The 21,662-nt window shown below is 41.5% G+C and overlaps 1 long non-coding RNA gene across 2 annotated transcripts in view; it reads left to right on the top strand.

Moving 5' to 3' along the window:
- The window catches only part of LOC119148079, a 43,790-nt gene that overhangs the window by 12,376 nt on the left and 9,752 nt on the right, over positions 1-21,662 (top strand). For both annotated transcript variants that reach the window (XR_005104294.1, XR_005104295.1), the window contains one exon: positions 9,805-9,886. This is a non-coding gene — a long non-coding RNA (uncharacterized LOC119148079). The remainder of the gene's footprint in view (positions 1-9,804; positions 9,887-21,662) is intronic.

Raw genomic sequence — 21,662 nt, 5'->3', positions numbered from 1 at the left:
TTTTCAGAATAGCTAATTCTCACTGTCATTCTTGCAGCAGCCCTTCAGAACACCATGCAGCAACACTTCTTCAGTAAGTGTGTAGAAACATTTTCTGCATTTACCCAAATTGCTTCCAGCAGACTCCTGACAATAGTTATAGCCTGGACATCTCAAAATGTAACCTTTAGTTTACAGAGATCTTCACACAAATAACCATCTTTTATGATCAATAGTGGTTTCCTTTATAAGAAAGCAATTTGTGTAATTCAAGAAACTCAAGTGAAAATAAGCATCCTTTAAAAGACATACATATTTCCTAAGCCACAAAAGAAATAGCAATTGAAAGTCAATCTCCTTTTTTTTTGGTGCAGTATCACTGATGCAGCTTTTGCTAGCAACTGGAATTATGGACTGAGATAGGATGTAAAAAAAAGAGGAAAACCCCCAAGCTTCTGAATAAGCCAGCCCTCTCCAAATTCTTACAGTTCAAAGGCAGAAATAACTTCTCCAGTTACACACCATCCTTCTTTTATGGAGTGTTTCTTATGCATGCTAGGCAGGACAGGTGATTTGTTTGTCGAAATAAGAATTTTAGTTGAAAGACAAAAGAAAACAAAAAGATCTGACAACCACCCTGGTTACTTGACATTTATCCATCCTGACACCTCGTAAAATTCCCAGTAAGATGTTATGTTCATTTATGGCAGTGGGAGTTAAATAGCCGTGAGAAGAACTTGGGGCCTGTCCTGAAGCTTGGTTCCATAGGACTAAATCTATAAATGTGCTTTAGTGAAATAGCAGCAAGGGGTAGGCATGGATAGACAGCAAACATTGCTCCTGGTATGGGTTTGGAGCAGGCATGGTAACTTATATCCTTCCAAGACAGCACCAAATAGACCTGGCAGCAGCAGCCTGCATGTAGCCCAGCTGTTTGGGAGGGGAAGAGAATGTAGCTGTCAGGCTCTAGTATCCGGCTGCATTGCAGAGAACAGTCTCCAGCCTATATTATTTAGTAACATTGCTGTAACTTTCACCTATGGCATATGCCTGGAGTTTTAAACCCATAGGCTCTGCCCAGCTCCTGTTCAGGCTTCTGAATCCCACTCATCTGATTCTGTGTGCATCCTACTGAATCCCACAACGTAAAACTTCTCCTATACTACACAACCCCTCTCGCATAGCAAAGGGAATTTTGTTTTATTTTTACCTAAAAAGGTACCCAATTCTGAAAGGAAAAATCAAAATCTGTGAAGGAAAAGAAAAAAAAAAAAACACCCAACTTTGGAAAAGCTGCACTTGATAACCCTCCCTGGACTTGCAGGAAGGTAGATGGAAGGGCAGATGCTTTCCCTTTTGAGTGCGAGAAGTACCTAATGGGAGCTCTTACAACAGAAGCCAGCTCATATAACAGCTGCTATTTCTAAGGGTCCAGAGAGCAAAAGAGAGAGCTTAATCTTGTCTCTTTTCTAAAAAAAAAAAAAAAAAAAAAGGAAAACAATGTTAGTTTTGTATTGACTTGCAGCTGTCAGCACAAGGGTAACTTTTCATTGCTGGCTAACTTAACCGACTCTTTCGCAATAGCAACGTAGCTATCTAATTTTGGGGTCTGTAAATTTGTATTTAGTATTTCATGGTGTTCTTTTCTCAGGCTTATTTCTTGTGTCAAAGAGGAAATGCCTTACATATCTTGTGTTTATATGTGTGCCATTTCTTAGTCATGTTTAGACTAGACACATATTCATATGTTAAAAATTTAATTTCCCCAACACTGGCATAAACAAATGTAGGAAATGTATTCTGGGTCTTACAATGAGATATTCTTACCATGATGATTGTCTTAAGAAGCTAATAGATGTTACATGAGACAGAAGAGGATGTATGAAAAGACTCATTTTCAGAATTTGAATGTTTAAAAAATAAAATTACCCAGGTATCCACAGGCTTCGTGAATAAAGACAAATAACTTGTAAATTAACAGTTTCAGAAAAGGGACCCAATCAATTTAAAGATCTCAGTGAGGTGTAATGAATTTGCTTTCTTCACAGCAAACATAATTTGTAAATTGTGACCTGGCAAATGCTCTTATAAAAGCTAGAGGAAGATTTTAAAATCTCATAGTGACATAATGTGTATATTGCAGTATCTTAAGTTGCGTGAAAGCAACAGCACAACATTTACAGTTATTTAGGTAATGACAGCTTATTAGGGGAAAACTGCCATTCTCTTTATCACATCCCCATTTGCTCCAAAAACATTAAGGAGCTTGTTTAATACTGACACAAAACAGTAAAATTAAATCACAACCAAAGAGATGAGCATGTCTCTGTCTGGATGGGGTTGGGATTTTGAAGACACACCTTGCAGAGCTGATACACGTAGTAGGGTGCAAAAATAAGTAACCATAATTTTAGGTAAACCCTCTTCCATTCGATTAATCCATCTACTAAATAATGGCTCTTGATTGCTTTTTTAGCTGAGTTTATGTCATGACCTAGCAGAATAGATGCAATCCAGCCCACATGCTGATTTAGCTCACAGTAAGAGCAACCAGCAAGTTGTATAGGTAGGAGTGGAGGGCCGCCTCCTCTGTTGCCATCAAGTCTTGCATGGTGCTAGGTATGTCCTACCAGATGGTAAATAACTAAGGATCTCACTCTAAAAGTGTAAATCTTCTTCTTTTTCCCTTCACACTGTGGGTGGCAATTTGCACACACAGTGGCAGATTAAAATGAATTGGCTGCGTACTGTGCCCGTGTACCCACCCCACGCCCCCCATGGTCATGCCACCCCCTCTGTGGCAACAAGTGAGCTGTGTAACCATGTGTGTAGCTTCTGACTGTCAGCCCATGCAACTAGATCAAATCTTCTGGGGTGTATGGATGTGCCATGCTGTAGGATGAAGAGGTTCAGGAGCTGCTTTGTGTGTGACGAAATGCTTCCACTGCAAGACAACTTAGTCTAGCCTCTAGACAGTCTAGTCTGGCTTCTGGACAGATTTGAGCCTCCCCTGTCATTAACTGAAGACCTTAAAACTAATTTCTCCATCCTTTCATTGCTGATGAATGTTGGCTTCATGCATTTGAACCAAGAGTTTAGTAGTTTGACAGGTCTGATGATCCAACTGGAAGAAGTTTGGTATCGCAGATGAGGCTTTCTGGTCTCATTTCTCACACTTTACAGGAGTGTAATCCAAATATATTTCATGTTGGCACAGCTATACGTTACTTCAGAGCAAACATGTTCCCCCTGAGACCATTAAAAATTCTGAGGTGTGGGGAATAACTAGGAATGGCATTTACTTCTTCAAGAATAGGTTAAAGAAATTGCAAAAAGAGGGATGAAGATAACTTCTACAAAGTCAAAGAAAAGGCTACGGCATCGCTTAGGTGTTTTGGGCCAATGTTGCAGATTCTCCGTCTAGAAAACACCAATATTTTTCAAACCTTGCTGATAGTTTAAGGAATTATGTAACAAGGTTTCAGTTTTCACAGCACATTATTTCGGAACAATTTCTGTAAGGTTCCCTTCACAATTTAGTTTTGCAAAAAATAATTTTGTCTTGAAAATATTATACAGAGGAGGTGTTTTTCTGATACGTTTTGGGAGTTGTTTATTCCACTGTGCAATGTGAAAATTGCTTATGAAGTGATCTAGATATCGTAACACATCACAGCAGTGCAAACACTTAAAATGGATAAACTACATGTCACTGGTGGAAGGGAAAGATGTAGGAACCAGATTTTGGGACAAAATATGAGCCTCTTGCTTTGTGATCTTGTTTATTTATATGCCATTTATTGCTTGATCTGTGTCTGCTGTTCCAAATTGTTATTTTAATTAAGCATAGCTGTTCTGCCAGAAAACAGAGGGTCACAAACATCAGACCTAAAATAACTGAGGATAGCAGGATGTATTTTGAAAATGCTCTCATGAATGATTTTTCTTTAGTGAGATTTTTTTGGTCATTACTATACTGTAACACCATGTGGAGATGTCTTAGTGATAAATTTGCTCTTGTGAAGGAGACAGACAAACGCATTCAGTGTTTGTGTCTGGTCGGGGTGTAGTGGGACATCTGACTGGAGAAACGCTCCAGTCAGGTTGGGAACTATGCAAAAATGAACCTTACCTTTTTTATTATTATTATTATTCAATATCACTGTAACGAAAGGAGTCACCCAGCACATGAAATCTCTAGACTAGTCCCTCTTTTCTCTGAGGAAACTCTGTTTCCCTGTCTCACCTGATCACTAAACTATGAACCACCTTGACAAACTGGGAGAGAAAAGGCTCCTAGCCTCTTTTGTTAACTGCATCCCATTTCAAACAGAGTAAATGAAGCTTTATCAATTAAAAGGAAGAGAGAACAGTTAGACAGCAACCACAACATTGGCCTGGGATGGATGAGATATGACTTTCAATCCGTGCCTCCCTAGCCAAAGGAAAGGTGTGAACTTACCTACTCCTTGTTAAGCTGCTTCAGCCATTAAAAGATTGGGTGTTTGCTTTTGGCATGTCTTCTGGGAAAACTGCCATAGGGTCTGAAAGAGGCTCATGGTGATGAACCCAAACCTTCGAATGGAGGAGAAGAATTCAAAAGGGAAAACTCTTCTTGGTCTTTTCTGTGGTTCATTAGGCTCCCTACAAATCCTGTCTGTCCCATCCATCCTTTTCCAGGCACTGCACAACAAACCCTGATTAGAAACAAGCTGTAGGTTTTTCTGATGCTAGCACAGGGCTCAGTAAAGTGCTGTCTTTTTCTGGGTTGGTTCATGGCATCTGTATGTTGTTTAATTGATACAGAATGTGTGTGCCTTCCCAGTACTTCCCAGTACCAAGGAGGAAGAGAGCTGTGTGAATACAGCTTTGGCTTTTGCATTGCTCCCAAGGAAGATACAGAAAGAAGCCAAACAAGTCAAGGATGATAATGCATTACTTGTAGCAACTTACACTTCCACTTGTCAAGAGCACTCCAAACCAAGCTCTTGACTGAGCACAGCTGTTCCTTCTTGGACCATCTCCTAAACTCAGGAGCATCTACTCAGTAACACCCCAGGCAGCACCAGCCCAGCTCAACACATCCACATCCACGTGGCCCTGTGCAGTCAGATTTCAGCTGGAAAGCTGTGTCTGTGCCAGCTAGCTATTCTTGACAGTAAAGTTGATGGTCCAGGATTCAGAGCCAGTGCTACACGCTTCTGGTGTTTGCTCAGCCTCTGCTAAAACAGGACTTGCTGTCCTGCCCTGCAACTTAGCATGGGCACCTGCCAGAGGGGGGTGCTGGGAGCTAACCCCACCTGAAGCACAGTGGTGGTTCTTGGTGTGGGAGACAAGCTCAACATGCAGCTCAGATGAAAGGCACACTGTCCCATGATCTCTGTCGGCCTGAGCTTTACACTGATATGCATGTTGTCTGGATAGAGAAAGGCATTTCAAAGACAAGATTCACACTAATCCCGAGGGTTTTAAGGCAATGCAATTGAAGATGCTTTAAACTTTACACCTTCCTTTAATTCTCATCTTACATTCATCTGTTGTTTATGGTTGTACTTAATAATCTTAAAGATCTTTTCCAACCTAAATGATTCTATGTTCCCTGATAATTAAACCAATATGTTAAATATAAAAAGGTTGTGGTGAAACAGATGTACTGGGAGACAATATGGAAATCTGTCAAGGTCATCAGTCTTGCCAAGACAGTTTAAACATTAACCAATGGGCATTTTGGAGAGAAGTAAATTGGAGATACTAAGAGGCTTATTAACCTACCAGAACAAAAGTGAACATCTGGAAGTTAAGCCCAAATCCAGCTAGAACTTAGGTGCTGCCCCTTTCAGTGATGAACTGGAATTCAGAAACCAGAACCAAAGAGGAGGCATTTCTCCTTCTCTTGACATCTCCAGGTCACATCTAGATGGCTTCCTGTGATCTGCTCTGTCTGAATACAATTATTGGTCTCAATACAGGGACCTGAAAGAGAAATCTAGTTTGTTGTATATGGGGTTTCTCATGGGGAGACGGGAAAAAACAGTGGTCCTGAGCCAGACAGTAGCAGCCTCAGTGGCTTCAGGTGTCTGGAGTGTGGTGCAGCCTTGGGCGGAAACAGTGACAAGCCAGCTGTAGTCAGGTGTGATGATAGGTATGGCTGCATAACGTGCACAACGCAGAGGTACTCAAGCCAACGCTCAGCCTTGCTGAGAAAGTTGGCAGTTGCCTCTGGCTGCCTGCGTCACAGTGCCATACATCGTTGCAAGGGTCAAAGTAGCACTTTTTGGGCTGTGCTGTACTCATTTACCTGGTGATTGGATTCTCTAGAAAAGTCTTCAAATTCCCTCTACACCTAAAAAAAAAAACCCTGGGTAAAACTAATTTTGAATTTATATAGTTTATGACATGAAAATAGAGACTGGAAAAACAATTCATGCAGCAACAAGTGAAAGTCCTCTGATTATTTTTCATATTCGGTTGACAGACTTAATTTCACCCACAACTGTGTATGTATTTTTAGAGGTAGGACAAGTAGTGGTGGACAAGGGGTGAAAGAGGCTGGAAACCTTCACTACCAGTGCAGCTCAGAATTGTTCTCTCTTCACAATGTGATACAAGCAATGGATGCACACAGAACATGCATTTTAAGTAGGAGACGGCTGTATTCTTGGCTCAGTAAATTCGTATCTGATTTTCTTTTTAATGCAAACTACAGTGTATGTCTAAGAGATTAATCAAAAAGATGAAGTAGTTTTAGTATCCATTCAGGAAATGCTACATTAATCATTGATTTTCATTTGCATTACAAAAAGAAATTATCTGAGGCTTGACTGCAGGCACTCAGTTAAACCCCATATATTTGTTGCTAGCAGTCTAATAAAAAAACCTGCTTCTTTTGTTTTGCTGCTGTCCCACACTAGTCTATTTCTTCAAGGCAGTAGTGCCTGGCTGATATACTTAACACTTTAAGTCAATATTTTTAGTTCTACTTGGGTTTTGGAATCAAATATTCAGAAAGTTGACCTGGGCAAAATGACTGTTTCAAATGCCTCTATTAAAATATTAATGCAAATTTAAGATTTTGTTACAACTTTAGTCTGCACTTTTGATTCTAATTGGAAAGAGTAAATCTGTCAGAACAATATAACTTTATAACTACAGAATCATCATAAAACAGGAACATTCCATACTTCAATATTGTTTTCCAGTAATTCAGCTTTAAAATAGGAAAGAGAGTTGTTTTCAATAACAACAGCCCAATAAAGAATCTAAATCAGTGTCCTGTTCTTAAGAGTTCGTTAATAGTAGCTTCTCAAATCACCAATGAGTTTTATTTGAAATTAACTTTTCCATTAAGGTTGTCCATCCTGTATTCCACTTGACTGAGGTAAAGTGAAAAAAAGACCAATGTGTCCACAGTAGTTATACTCTGTGAGGTTTTATATAATACTTTCAACAGAACTCGATGCTTAGTTTTAAACAGCTTCTCCTACAACGTGTATGAGAGGGAGGGTGCTAGGAGGGATTAAATATGATAGTTACTGCTCCTGCTGCTTTGTTTTGTATTCATAGTAATTGCTGTTGCTATGTATTTATTAGTTCATTTACCTACCCATTTTCCATGACTCTCTCTGGGGAACTGTTTCAAAGCCAGAGGGGTAGGTGTGGAGCAATATCTTCCAGAAACTTGACGTGGTATTTGTAGTTCGTGGCTTAAAGAAACAAATGTTGTGAAATAGGCTGTGAAAATCTCTCCAGTAAAAACGGAGCAAGAATTTTAACATATCCTCATATATCTGGTAAGGTGAGGATTAACTGACAGTCACCCTCACAGACACCCAAAGCGTTTCCCCATAGCTGTGAGATTTGTGTGGGCAGGACACTATCACTCAAAGGCTGGGAACAGGAGCTATGCTGGAATGTGCAGGGCTGGTATTAAACCCATGAGGTTCAGGCATGGACCCTTCTGCCATCAGGTGTGGAAACAGACACCAGGGCTCTCCATCTACCAGAAACTGCCCCTCTCATGGAAAGTTTTGAGCATTACATTAAGTATGCAGGTTTTCTGTTGCCTACTTTCTCTCTTGAGTTCTATGAATCATAAAATCATAGCAATATATCAGGTTGTAAGGGAGCTCTGAAGGTCTCAAACCCAGCCCAGCTTTTAAGCTAGGTCAGGTTCCTTAAGGCCATGTCTGGTCAGATTTTGAGTATCTTTTAGGGTAGAGCTTTCACAACCTCTCTGGGAAATGGCTTTGGTGTTTAACCACCTTCATTGTGAACATGTTTTTCAATACATGCAGCTGAAGTTTCTCTTGTTACAACTTGTGTCCCTTGCCTCTTACCCTATCAGGGAAGACACCTTCTTTGTGCAGCTATGAGATGAGTATGGCTCTACCTTTCAGGCAGCTGAAGGCAGAAATTAGGTGCTCCTGAAGCCGCCTCTCCTCCAGGCTGAACCAGCCCAGGTCCCTCAGCCTCTCCTCCTCACAGGCCAAGTGCTCCAGCCTCAACCAGCCTGGGAGCCTTCTACTGAACTTGCTCCAGTTTGTTGATGTTTCTTATACTTCACAGCCCACAAACGAACTCTATAGGACAGAAGCAACCCTGTAACTGCTGAATAGAGATGAAGAGTCATTCCCTCAACCTGCTGGCTGCATTCTTGCTAATACCTTATGAAGCTGACTTTCTTCACCACAAGGGCACACTGCTGACTCAAGGTTCAACTTGTTGTCCATCAGGGGACAGGTCCTTTTCTGCAAAATGCTTTCTAGCCATCCAAGGTAGAGTCTGTACATTGCATAGGTTTATTCCTTTCCAGGGTCTTTACATTTGTCGTTGCTGAACTTCATGAGGTTTCTGCCAGTCCATTCTTCCAGCTTGTTGAGGCATCTCAAATAGCTGCTTTGCCCTTTGGTGTGTCAGCTGCTATCCCCATTTCATGCCATTCATTGTCTTGTTGATTGTGCCTTCCACCACAGTGTCCAGTTGAAGACAACAGTATTTGCCCCAGTATCAGCTACCGAGGAACGCCAATCATTACCAACCACTCAGTAGACTTCAAGTGATTTATCATTACTTTTGAAACCTGAAGGCCCATCCAGTTATTTACCCATCTTGTAGCTTCTCCATCCAGTCTACACCTTCTCAGTTTGGCTACAAGGAATTTTGTATCCTTCCACACAAGGAAGCCTGGCTTCAAGAGGAAGAATGGAAACTGCTTCCTTCCTCCTTTGACTTCTCCTGTTCCTTTCCATTGTTGCTGTAGATGTCTCACTATGGGTGAGTGTTGTAGCCTCCCATGTTTATATAAAAGGTGAGTGGCAACATAGATTTTTGCTATAATTTTTGAATGAAAGAGACTCCAATTCTGGGTTGTTGCTGTGAATCCAGGGAGATCTACGTATGCCTACTGTAGTAAAGACATCTGCTCACTGTGCTATATTTGAGCTGGCATTGAGGCTCTCCCACTCATTGAACGTGGCTTTGATGCTGAGGCATTTTCTCTCTCTGATAATTTATGTACTCCTACTGTGCCTAAAAACACATTGGGCAATGCATACTTTTGTCCTCAGTACACTGTCAATTTTCTATCAGCCCTCTTCCTTCTCTGTTACCAGAGATAGTTGTAGGAATCTACCCAGGGAATGTGGACTTTGTGCTACAACACGAGTGGAGACCTCAGTGATTTCCCTAAGAAAAACTGTTTTAACAGGCTCTCTGGCAGAGAACCACCGCAACCTGACAGTTTGGGATCTGACCATCCAGACTGGAGATCTTCCTGGAAGCTGCTGTATCTTCCTTTTCCCCTGAATCTGGGTTTTATTTCCACAGAAAGAAGTGAGATGGGAGGGAAAGAGTGTGATACACACCCACACCAGAAAGCCAGCATGCACACCAGGATCAGCCACTACAGGTACTGCTAATATTGGGCAAGAGGATGTCCTGCAGATAACATCATGTTTTGTTTTCAATCAGCAGCCTCAGTTTTAGCACACGACTTTACACATGACATGTGGCACACACACTGGAGACTGCTGCTGTAGCCATCAATCCAGTATTTACGCAGATATGAGCTAGCTATGAAAGTTGATCTCAGCAGCTGGAGAGAGGTCAAGTTTTGTGTCTTTGTATTCTGCCATGTTATTCCACATCTTTTCAAAATACACAATGATCTATGCCCCACAAGTGCTTGAGGTGACTGGTAGTCCTGTCTTCTTACAAATCTTAATTGTAATGCACAGTTTCCCCATGCAGACAGTATTTCTGTGTTGTCTGCTAGATGAGTATTTACCAGTATGTGTCCTGTCTGGGCAGTGAGAGAAGAGAAACTTCTCAAACAATTATTAAAAAGTGTGGAAAGAGGCACACACCAAGCTCTACTTCCTTGAAGATGGCACCACCTAACACTTCACTTGGTTGAGATTCCTGTCTCTGCCTGGGATTTGCAATCGTTAGTTGCCTGCTAACGCTCAGTGCCTTTAAAACACCTTTACAGGGGTTCTTTCTCATGCTAAAAAGATGTCAAAGTAGGACATCTTCTGTTTGACATACATAGTAAATATGCCAATAGTCAGGGCAAACATACCTTGGATGGTGTAAAGCTGAATTCAGGTTTTCCATCAGCTCAAGTTTCTGCTATACCCCACCAGACTTACAGTAATGTTCAGATGGCAGGAGGAAAAACGTGGCTTCAACAGCATTGTCTATTGAAAGTGCTGCTCTTTGCATGCAAAAATGTAAGAGAAATTCCTTTTACCAAATGGTAAAGAAGAGATTTGGGGCATTTCAATTCCTATTTTAATACAAACCAGGAGTTTTATTGAAAAACATGACCTCTGATTAGGTCATACAAAGTGGAATTTTCAGAGGGATTTAGGACCCACAGTCCCAGGGCAGTCTAGGGCACTGGCTTGTGCTGTAAGGAAAGGAACTTGAACAGGATTTCCCATTTTGAGGCTCATCCAGTGTGATCTTAGGGAGGACATAGGGGCATCAAGTTTTCCCTTGAGGTACGGTTAAACTAAAGGATCAGGTCCTATTGGTAGGGGAGATAAAGGAATATCCCAGACTCGTTTCAGCATCAGGCAAGTCTTGGGCAACTCTGTTCTACCTGGGCTTTGGTGTCTGCGTGTGCTTATTGTGAGGAACTTTAGATGATTGTGAAAATTTAGTGGTGGAAATTCATGCGCTGAAGAAATTTTACCTCATGGGGGAGGGTGGGGTGGGTGGGTGAGAGAAGAATTGGATCTGATACAGCAATGGGGGTCCGAAATCCTCTTTGGGTTGTTAGACCTCCAAAACACCTCTCCCCCCATCACTGTTTTATGTGGAGCAGCTAACATGACTGATGACTGTTTATGTTTCCTCTACCACTGAGAATACACATATATCATACCCTTCAAATCACCAACATGCCGCTGCACTCACTGAATATAGATTGCAATCATCTCAATAATTAAACCACAGAATTATTAAACAACTTGAAAGACTCCAGCAGAAATATTGTGATTTTAATGACTTAGGATAAAAAGCCGTTAAACAAGAATGTAAAAAAGCAATAGTTGCGCTCACAAGTGCAAGCTGTACAAGTCAAGAAGGCTGAGAACAATTTGAAAAGGAAAAAGCCAGACTTTGTTTTTATCCTAATTTACTTTCAAAGCCAGGGGTTTTGGACACGCTGAACTGTGCTTAGTCTGATTTATTATTTCTGTTGCTGGTTTTGTTATGTCAGTTTTTCTGTGGTGCTTTTCCCCTCTTTTTATTTTATTTAATAATACTTTTTGTCTATTTTTTTTCTTAGAGGTCATTTAGAAAAAAATTACATTCTACAAGTGTAATCATGAAGCTGGCAGTCAGGTTATTCCTTCCTGTGTGTTTCTTTTCTAAATCAGGTTTAATGCTGGCTTCTGCTGTACAGCCTACCAATCAAACAGAAAGTCATAATGTACTTTGTGGTGTGACCACACACTCTTCCTCATCTTTCTTCTTTACTTTGGCATAAAGACCCTTTTGGTGGAAGCTATTCTATAAAGCTATTTATTGCTTTGCTTTTCTTACATTTATGTTCACAGATAAAAAAGCATTATGAGGAAAATTCAGTGTTGCTCCAACCTTGTTTTGCTTTATGTCGTGAACAAGACTGTCGTGTAAAGGCCGAAGAAGCACCAAAGAATCATGAAAGATTCATGTTTGTCATGTTTTGACAAGGTGGATATGAATGAGGAAAAGTGGTTTTGAAACCACAGAAGGGAAATACGTGTGTTGCATATGTTGTTGGATATTGTCACTGGTGAGGGGAACGTGACATCCAGCTCTATGCCTGAAAGCAGTGTTTTTCATTCATTCTTTGTATTTAGCAAACTCGCTTTTCCACAGGAACAGTTGCTGTGATTTCAGCAAGTGTAGGTGTACAAAAAGTCAGACACTGGTCTGACAGCCAAAGAGGGGGTCCTGGTGCTCCTTTATACCCTGCCAGCTCTCCCTTTCCCTCCTTGCTGCTGCATGGCACAGCTGATGCTCTCCACACAGAAGAGCCAGCTCAGCCTGAGAGATGCTGTTTCTGGTTTTTTTCCAGGCCCTATGGGCAAAGTGGAAGAAATGGAGAAATTTAGGAAAGACATTTTTCAGCCCCATGTAGCTTCATTCTTGCAGCTTTCCCTCAACCTATGCCTATTTTACATAACTTTCATTCTTGCTACATGTCTTATTTAGCCTCTGGGCTAAATGGAGTGCACAGTTTGAGCCAGTTGAAGATTGTTCCTTCATGCAATAAAACTGCATTTGCTTCATTTGCCGTGAATGATAAGCAGGAACTTCTGCAAATCAAACATTTATTCTTTCTCTGTTACACAATGATTCACAACAACAATTTCTTTTGGTAGTATATTAAAAGATTTTAATTTCTCCGAATGGAAGTCCATTTCTATTCTCTTTTTCTCATTACTTGCACTTATGTTAGCACCGCAAAGACAGTTCAGCACAGGGCCTTTCATCAAAAATGCATAAAAAATAAGAAAAGAGTGTGAATTAGATGATTACTTCCCAGTGCCATCTTTTGGCTATTATGTTGCAGAATGTAAAAGCTCTGAAGAGCTACCTCATTTTTGACTTTGCCTGCAAAAGAAGAGATGGAAATACAGACCCATTTCATTTGCTGTTATTGTGAAGGCAGTAAATCACCCCATTTTTCCCATTTTGCCTTTTCCCAGAAAGGACTAATCCTTCCTCTCTATTTACTGCCCTCTTCATTTGAAGGTACCCCCATGTACCTCCAGTTACACTAATCCCACATCTTCCTGCTGAGCTGGCTCTTCCTGCAACATTTTTCTTTCACTCCATCCTCAGACATTCTTTTTTCTGGAATATGGTGCATTTTCAGGCTAGGTCTAGGGATGATGTCATGATTTGGAGTCAGGGCAGCTTCAGCAGGCTCCTGGAAAGCACTTCTCCTCCTGGCACACTCTCACCTGCCAAGCACACGGCAAGGCACTCACCCCCTCACTGCTGCCATGGCTGAGCACCGATGCTCTTGCTGCTCACAGGCTTTCTTTTAATTGCACAGCATCGGCAACTATCCAAAAGGCTCTTAAGTAGAGCCACTCTCTCCCCATCTGGCCAACATGAGATGTGCTGGGTTTGGCTTCGCTGGAAGCAGTTCTATCCATGTCTTTTGAGGTACTTTCAAAAAGCTCGTGGCTTGTTCTTTAGGAAAGTGTTACAGCTCACAGGCACAGTTAATTAGCACTTATGAATAAAAGAAAAAAAAGTAGGAAGGAAAATTAGAGTAAGAAGAACAAAAATGAACTGAAAGAAAAACAATGTAGGTCTGTAAAAGCAAAGCACTCTAAAATTCATAAAAATAATATTGATGCTGTAGGTTTTACAGCGATTTTTCATACCCAGTCTGCCTAACATAGAGCAAATACTCTGGTGTATAGTACAGCTGAACCAGTGAACACACAGAGGTATGTCTGTCTGTCAGACAGGTGCCTTTCATGCAAACAGCCGGGAAGCAGGAGAGTACTTCAACAGGGAAACCAGAGTAACTCTGTGTTTGGGTGTGTGATTGATGCTATTATGAAATTTTTAATAACCAGCTGAACAAGGGCCACTAGTCTCACTTTACCTTCCTCTCTGTGGCTGCAACTCATTGTTAGATATTTTTTTTTAACAACTGTATTATGAAAAGCTTAGAGGCATGAACTGTGCTGCAGAAGTGACAGGCTGCCCCCTCGACAGCTAAATACAGGCACCAAAAATCTTCCTGGAAAAAAAGTACAGTCTTTCAAACAATCTACTGACTACAGGACAATACATACTTTGAGTCCTACTGCTAGAAGGTAAGAAATTGGGCGTAGCAGGTAGTTAAAGATTGTACCTTGGTATGAAAAATACACAGATGGGCTGAATAAAGGCTAAGTATCACTTTGGGCATAACTGACATTTTGAGCCTCTTGAGTGCTTGACTTTGCAATTCTACTCATACTCTTAAGAAGGACCATTGTTTTCGTGATTGTCTGCTAGCACGATCAATAGGCTCAGTACAGCCAATGTATCCTATTTATCCATCGATCAATACACACACTTTACATTGTCTAAGAGAATGAATCAGTGACCAGAAGAAATCTACATCAGCTATCATGGCATCACAATTCCGGGATAAATCAGGACAGAAAGAGCAAGTTGTGTCAAACTTTGTGTTTCCTGTCAGAGTAGAAAGCTGTGGCTCTTTTCTAACTTTTTTATTTCCTTTGACTCTGATTAGTGCCAGCAAGTCATTTCAGGGAAGAAAAGCTTCCCAGGAGCCAAGGGTTGGCCACTACTGTCTCTTTCTATCTATTTGTTTATGCTGGCTCTCACACCCTCCCTATGTGCCTAACCATCTTGTGCTACTCTTTAATAGCAACAGCGATGTCCCAAGACATATTAGCCTGGAAGATCTATTTACAGTTTGTGCCCTAGCTGTCAGGGGTGATCATTTCCCCCAGTATTGCATTTTATGGCAATTTTGTGCAGTTCCAAAATTTCCTGTCAAAATACACCTTGTTGGTAGGCTGTTGGGTAAGGAGGGGAATCAAGATTCTCATTTTTAGCATTAGGTAGAAGAGAAAAAAAGCAACCATGATCCTGTATGACAAGTCAGATGAACCAGGGCTGGGTGATAGGTAATAAACATAAGGCTGGGACTGAAATAATTGAAGAGCCAAAGGTTTTCTTTGCTGGCAGAAATAATTTGGTGAAGAGAATGGCCCTGTGCTCTCTTTGCCTGCCAGCATTTCTTTGCTCCCAAGCTGAATCAGACTCAAATCTTGTGAAATAAATTAAACAAAACAAATACAGTTCATAGCTTTCCCTGCACAAAATTCACTTCATAAATAGTCTGTGGATATTCTTGAATCATTATGCCAGCTCTATAATTAGGAAGGGAAAAGGATATCTCATGCAAATTTCATCAAATACAATCTTCAATGAGTAGCACTCTTGGCTGTAACATGAGCCCAAAAGTTGCTCTGAGGTTTTTCCCCCCTAATTCTCATTTTAACTCTAGCTCCTGTGAGAATCTCCAGCCCCACTGAGGGGTTCAGCACGTCTCCCTCTGTCCTGACTCTCCCACAGACCTAAAGCTGCCTTCCCCATCAGGAGATAACATTTTTACCTTCTGCCAATGAAGAAAAACTCATCTTTATGCTCAGGCAACAGTCTTCCTAATTATGTCTGAAAGCCTCAGATGCTCCACCTCCTGTGTAACGGGAGATCCAGCTCCACCATCACGCTGCAATTTCACACGCTGACAATTTGTTCTGAGGCAGCAGTGACAGCACACAAGTGAGAGATACGGGTATGGTGACATGACAGAAGATTCGCATCAGCTTGATGCCCCTGCTGCCCCAGCCCTCACTATTTAAACCTTGTGTTTTATCTTTCCGAGTGCCAGCAGCTATGGACCTAGGTGAGAAACTTAACCTGGAGAAAGACTTAAACGTGGGCTTGCAGATAAACAGACACTTGAGGTCTGTAAAAGTAATATAATTTTGTAGGTTTTTAAAACCAAGCCCAGTGTCAAAACTGACATGCTCAAGAAAAAGAGGCGTGTAGGGTGATGAAAAAAGAGGCATCGGGAAGAGGGTGAACGGAGGCGTTCCCCATCTGGCATGCAAGTGGACACATGTGCACAGCCTGGGAAACAATCCAGAGGGACAAGCACTCCACAGGGTCACAAGGCTGCAGCACTGCTGCAGGACTGGAGAGCTGCTGTGACCGCCCACGTGGGTGGGTGCCAGCTCTGCAGGTGAGATGGGCAGTGGGGAAGAAGAAAGGAAATGCCCTCTGCGCAAAGCAGCAGCTTGGTGGTGCAGAGCATTGCCATGGGACAGGTGGTGGGCTGGGTGCAAGCTCATGGCTCGCAATCAGAGGAGAGGCCAGTGAGGACTGGTAGGTGGGACATCATGGAGCAGCTCTGAAAAGATCTCAGGAGACTGGCAAGCCTTTAAGGATGGCATCTGGCAAGCACAGGTAGAAACCACCTTGATGTTCTGGAAGACAGGTGGCTGGCTGTAACAGGAGCTGGCTTGGTTACACAGGAGACTCATAGCAGAGCTCCCGCACAGAAAGGCAGAACGCAGGATGGGGAAGAAGGGATAGGCTAAAAAAGAAAAGAGCAATTATGGGAGAGTATTTATTGGAAATATTCTCTTTTCTCCAGGGAAGAGAGTATTTATAAGAATCTAGGGGAAAAAAGCACACAAAGAAGTTACACAGCAGTCTATCTTCAGGCAGAATTATCTCTCTAAATGTCTCAAGTCGCAGATGACATATGGAAGCTCCGCTAATAATTTTTGGCCTGAGACACTGGGCTGGGAAACCCAGAATGCTTTCAATAATACAAAAACCCCCCAAACTATCAACACTTGTAAATTAGTTCTTTGAGAAAGGTTTTATAGTTAGCAGGGTGACGCAGCCGATTTCTGTTGAGAGACCTTCTGTGATCGTGTCTTTTCAATTTTCCACATGACTTTCAAACTAATCAAACCTGCTCTGGTCCTTGAACCTAACAAGTTAAAGGACCAAAAGCTTAGACAGAAGGATAAAATAGCACAGCCATGTCTTACCAATAAAGTTGGAAACAAAGAAGTTTTCTGAATCTTGAACTTAGGGGATGACAACTAATTTCCAGGAAGGAACTTGCCTGAGGCATGGGGCTGTGGACAGAAGTGGGGCAAATATCAACACAGGGCAATTCATTATAATAATGGAAGATAACGATGGAGGGGCTTGGTCTTGTCCCTCACTTCATCACCTGATTTCCCTCCTTTACCCAAGCACTGACTAGTCCAAGCGTCCCTGCGGTCTGTAACAACGCTGGACCTAGCACCGCTTCCATAGGCTGTACAATGCCGCTGTTTTTTCCTGAGATTCAGAGGCATATGGGCGTTTAATTGTCACTTGTGTCTTTGGCAGCCTCCCAACAGGCACTCATCAGTTTGGAAATAGCCATCTTGTTAAGAATTGAAATTTGTCAGTGTGGAGTACTGTACCTGGGGGAATCCTGTACACAGGGAGGTCAAATACATTGAGGCGCTTGAAAATACTGCTTTGGTCTATTGTTCCAATTTAATTTGACCCATTCAAAATGTCAGTCTTTCTCTGACAAATGCATGGGCTATATTCAGCCAGGAACCAGCAATGACAGAGCACAGGCAGGCTGAAGGATGGCAAATACCAGCCTAGAGGGAATCAGCAAGGGAAGAAGAGAACAAAGATTAGAACAAGCTCTGTTCTATGCATCAAGCAACCGGGAATGATAAACAAACTTCCTTTATCGAGCTCTAAGGTTTGAGAGTCTTAAGATGAAGAGCCCTACGTTGTTACCCCAGGTCGCCAAACAGGAACAAACAAGACCCCCAGTCAGCCTTTGAACACAGCAGCTGATCCCTATAATGTTATTTTACATTGGCATTACAGTAGTTGGAGAAAGAAACGTTACAAAATGACTTGAGAATGGAGCTCTGGTGGTGTGGTAACAGCACCTTCCTGTTCCTACCAGCACAAGCCGGGTAGGAATACAGCTGAAGACTCTCCGTTTTGGGTGTTTTTTGGTTTTTTTTTTTTATATGCAGCACATGGGTATCCTGATCAAGCCACATTTCTTCATTGTTTCTGAACCAGCAGAGCTGTTCTGACAAAATCTGATAATTGGAACACTGACCACAGGAATCCGTCCTTAGTACAGCTGGCTTCACATAAACCAGGTGCAAAAGCATGAAAGGACAAAGACAAGGACAAAATGTAATTCTCAGAAAATTAGCTGAAGTTACTAAAAGAGACCTAGAGCTAAAAAAAAAAATAAAATACCCCCCTCCCAGTCTCAGTTTCAATATTCAGTGTTTTCAACATTTTAATTCAGTAAAATCTAAACATTAATGAGTAATTTTAACATGAGAATTGGAGAAGCTAGGATCTGAACAAACCCCACTGGCCCTTTTTGAGCCCTAGGTCTGTTTTAGTAACTTCAGCTAGCTTTCCCAGATATGTGATGTGTCAGCTGATGCCTCTGCCCCCACCATAGCTCAAGGAGATGTACCACCCCTCACCGCTGGGCAGCCCAGTCCTTCCCGCTCCCCTTCAGGGAAAATCATCGAGTTAGTTCAGACCACCCACAGAAATGGTTTTACCCCAGAAAGGGAAGTCTCCCTCCAGCCTCTCAAGTCCCACATCTCTTAACAGTGGGGAGGCTATGCTACCCATTGGCCGTCTAGATCGCAAAGCCCTAGGAGAAGGACTTACTCCAAGCAGCCCCAGGAACTACCAGGCCTCTGTATTTCAAACTGCACAACATAGTTACAGTTTGAGCAAAGCAGGCAAAACAAGCTGCAAAGCATTTGTTTTATCAAGATATCATCCTTGAAATTTCAGGCAGAAATGAAGTAGAGGCTGCTCCTCAGCTTCTCAAAAAGGCTCCAGCCACACATGAGCCCACTTGCTGTGGTCTGAACATATTTTCAGCCAGCATCAAGTCACTCGCAGCAGTATTTCAAGTACAACTAGAGATGGGATGCAGGACAAGGGCTCTCTCAAGGTCAGAAGATCAAACCAAAGCTTGCCAGTTGCAAACGAGTGCAAGGACTGAATCTACTTCACACTCTTGCTTTAATTTTGAAGTCTAGGGATGATACAAATTTAAACAAATGTGACATTGTTCTTAAGCTCAATTAATGCTTGTAGATTTTTGGGTGAGAGACTTACCAATTGATGAGAGAAGCTTATCCACAGAAGACTGGAACAGAAAGCAGAAGAAAATCTCAGATCTGACAAATTCTTAAGTATTTATTTCAGGTTCTTCCTTTGTTACAGATTGTACGGAAAATATTCCCTAAAATGTTTTACCCATCTGTTGAAAACACACACGCATTTTCTCTTAAATATTGCATTTAGTAAGATGTAACCCTGTATATGCTGGCTAATTTTCATAACCACCAGAACCCAATCACAAAATGCAAAGAAATCTTAACACCAAGGACAGAACTGGAGTGCTCAAGGTGCATGTGCTACACAGTGTTACACACAGGCATCAGCAGTTACACACAGGCATCAGCACACAGCAGTAGCTCATTACTTCTTATCTCAGCCATCTGAACTTCAGGCTATTTTAGAAAAAGTTGGCAGTCTTTCCACTTCCCAACGAAGACTCTGGAGTACACTTCTCTGAAGTCAGCAAAGTATTCCCTATTTTTCCAAAAGTGATACCAGTTCATTATAAAACAAGCTCAAGCACCATTTGTCAAACCGAGTAGTCAGCCTGGTATAGCCAGAAAGGCACCAGATTATGACTTAAGGCAGATACTATTGTCCCATCGCAACCACAACCAGGCAAATCAACCATTTCATTCTTCTCTGCTTTCTGGTGATATTTGTATAGACTGCTCATTCTTCAGGGAGGAAGCTGCCTCTGAGTATATGCTCTTGCAACCTGAAGTACAAGCAGTCATTCCTGTAATACATATAAAAGCAAAATATCTGGGGTTTTTTTGTTGTTGTTGTTTGCTTTTTGTTTATTTAGGGTTTTTTGTGCATTTCCTCACTTACACTGATCTGCTGCTTAGCTCATTGTGGAAGACCTGCCCAAGTATGTAGCCACAAAACAGGACTTTATACAGAACATTAATCTGCCCTATCTCATCAGGCATCAGGACAAGGAAGACTTCCATATACTCAATTGTTCGTTAACGTAATCAGTATTTGTACTTAATGGTATAAACCCAGGCAGACTTATTTGGTATGAAGAAACAAGTAATCAAATTTATTTTTTACCCTACCACCTTAAACCTTATTGATTTAACAACTGTGGGAGGACAGACTGGATGGTCTGAAGTTTGAAGATGAAGTCTGGAAAGCAAACACTACCTTCTGCTAGTATTAAGAAAGCAAAAGATTCCAGTGTATCCAACCACAACTGAACTCACCAATCACTTGAACAGGAAGCAAGGAGAACAAAAGAAGAAAAAAAAAAAAAAGAGAAAAAAAAAGGAATTACCTTGGTTTCTACACTGTACTTGCTTCAGTTTATAAAGACAGACATTAGAGTGGAATATTCCTACAAAATGGAGCCTGAAGAAGCAGAACTGTTGGAAGGAACTTCTAGAAACAAAGCCTTGAGCAGAAATTTTTAGAAAACTGAAAGAAGCCTTCAGATGACACCTTTAGAGGCTGAGCTGCTTGCAACTAATGACAGGAGAGGGTAGGCAATGGAGAACATAAAGTTTTGAACCTGATGGAAAACAGAAAGGGCACAGTGAAAAGGAAGACTGAATTCAGAGAGAGGGAATCGGCACATGGTGACAGATGTAATGAGAAAGATCTGATACAAATGGTTCATGTGAAATAGTACAAAGAAAAAGGAACAGACATGCATAAAACCCACACAACTTCACAGCTGCAATCAGGCTGAACTGCATACTTAGAGAGTTGCGACAACAGTGAAAAATACAATTTCACCTTTTATTCCAAAAGCTGTATTTTCCCTAGGCCTAATGGGCAAAGCAGATAAGCTCAGATTAATCACTAATGCAATTCCAGGTCATCTGGCAGACTTGCACCTGCCAATATCACAAGACGACTAGATTCAAACTTAGGATGTGTTCCTGAGACATCAGGGTAGTAGTTTCCTGCTCTCTCAAGGATAATAGGTAACAAAGGATTTTGCAGGGTAATTTTGTCTTCTGAATAACACAACCCTTAGAAATAAACCTTAAGGAAGTTACTACAGTGTCATGCAAAGGCAGCCATGATACAACACAGTTAGTATATATATGTATCTATTATACAACTGGTTCTGTAAGATCTGAGAAAGACAAATATAGTAATTGACAGCTGCTACAAACGAAAAGCTACAAGGTGAATCTTACTTGGGGAGAAGTGAGAATCAACAAATGTGCAGCCCTACTCTTTTATCAAGGCCCTTCTTGCTACCCCTAGGAAGTCACTAATTCACTGAAAAAAATAAAAATAAAAATTTGCTTACAGTTGCCATCATATGGGACATGAATAAAAAAGAGAAAAGATGTATATTAAATGTCCGAAATCTTAAGTTTCTAATACTGACAGCAGAGCAATCTCGAGCTGCCTAGACATGACAGCACCTAAATGCAACTCTGAAAGCTTCAGGCACTTAGTAGTCTGCTCTCTACTACTGC

The sequence above is a fragment of the Falco rusticolus genome, chromosome 5, assembly GCF_015220075.1.
Source record: "Falco rusticolus isolate bFalRus1 chromosome 5, bFalRus1.pri, whole genome shotgun sequence".
In the NCBI taxonomy this organism is placed as follows: Eukaryota; Metazoa; Chordata; class Aves; order Falconiformes; family Falconidae; genus Falco; species Falco rusticolus.
The sequence above is the reverse complement of the archived record's forward strand: the minus strand, read 5'-3'. Positions and strand labels throughout refer to the sequence as shown.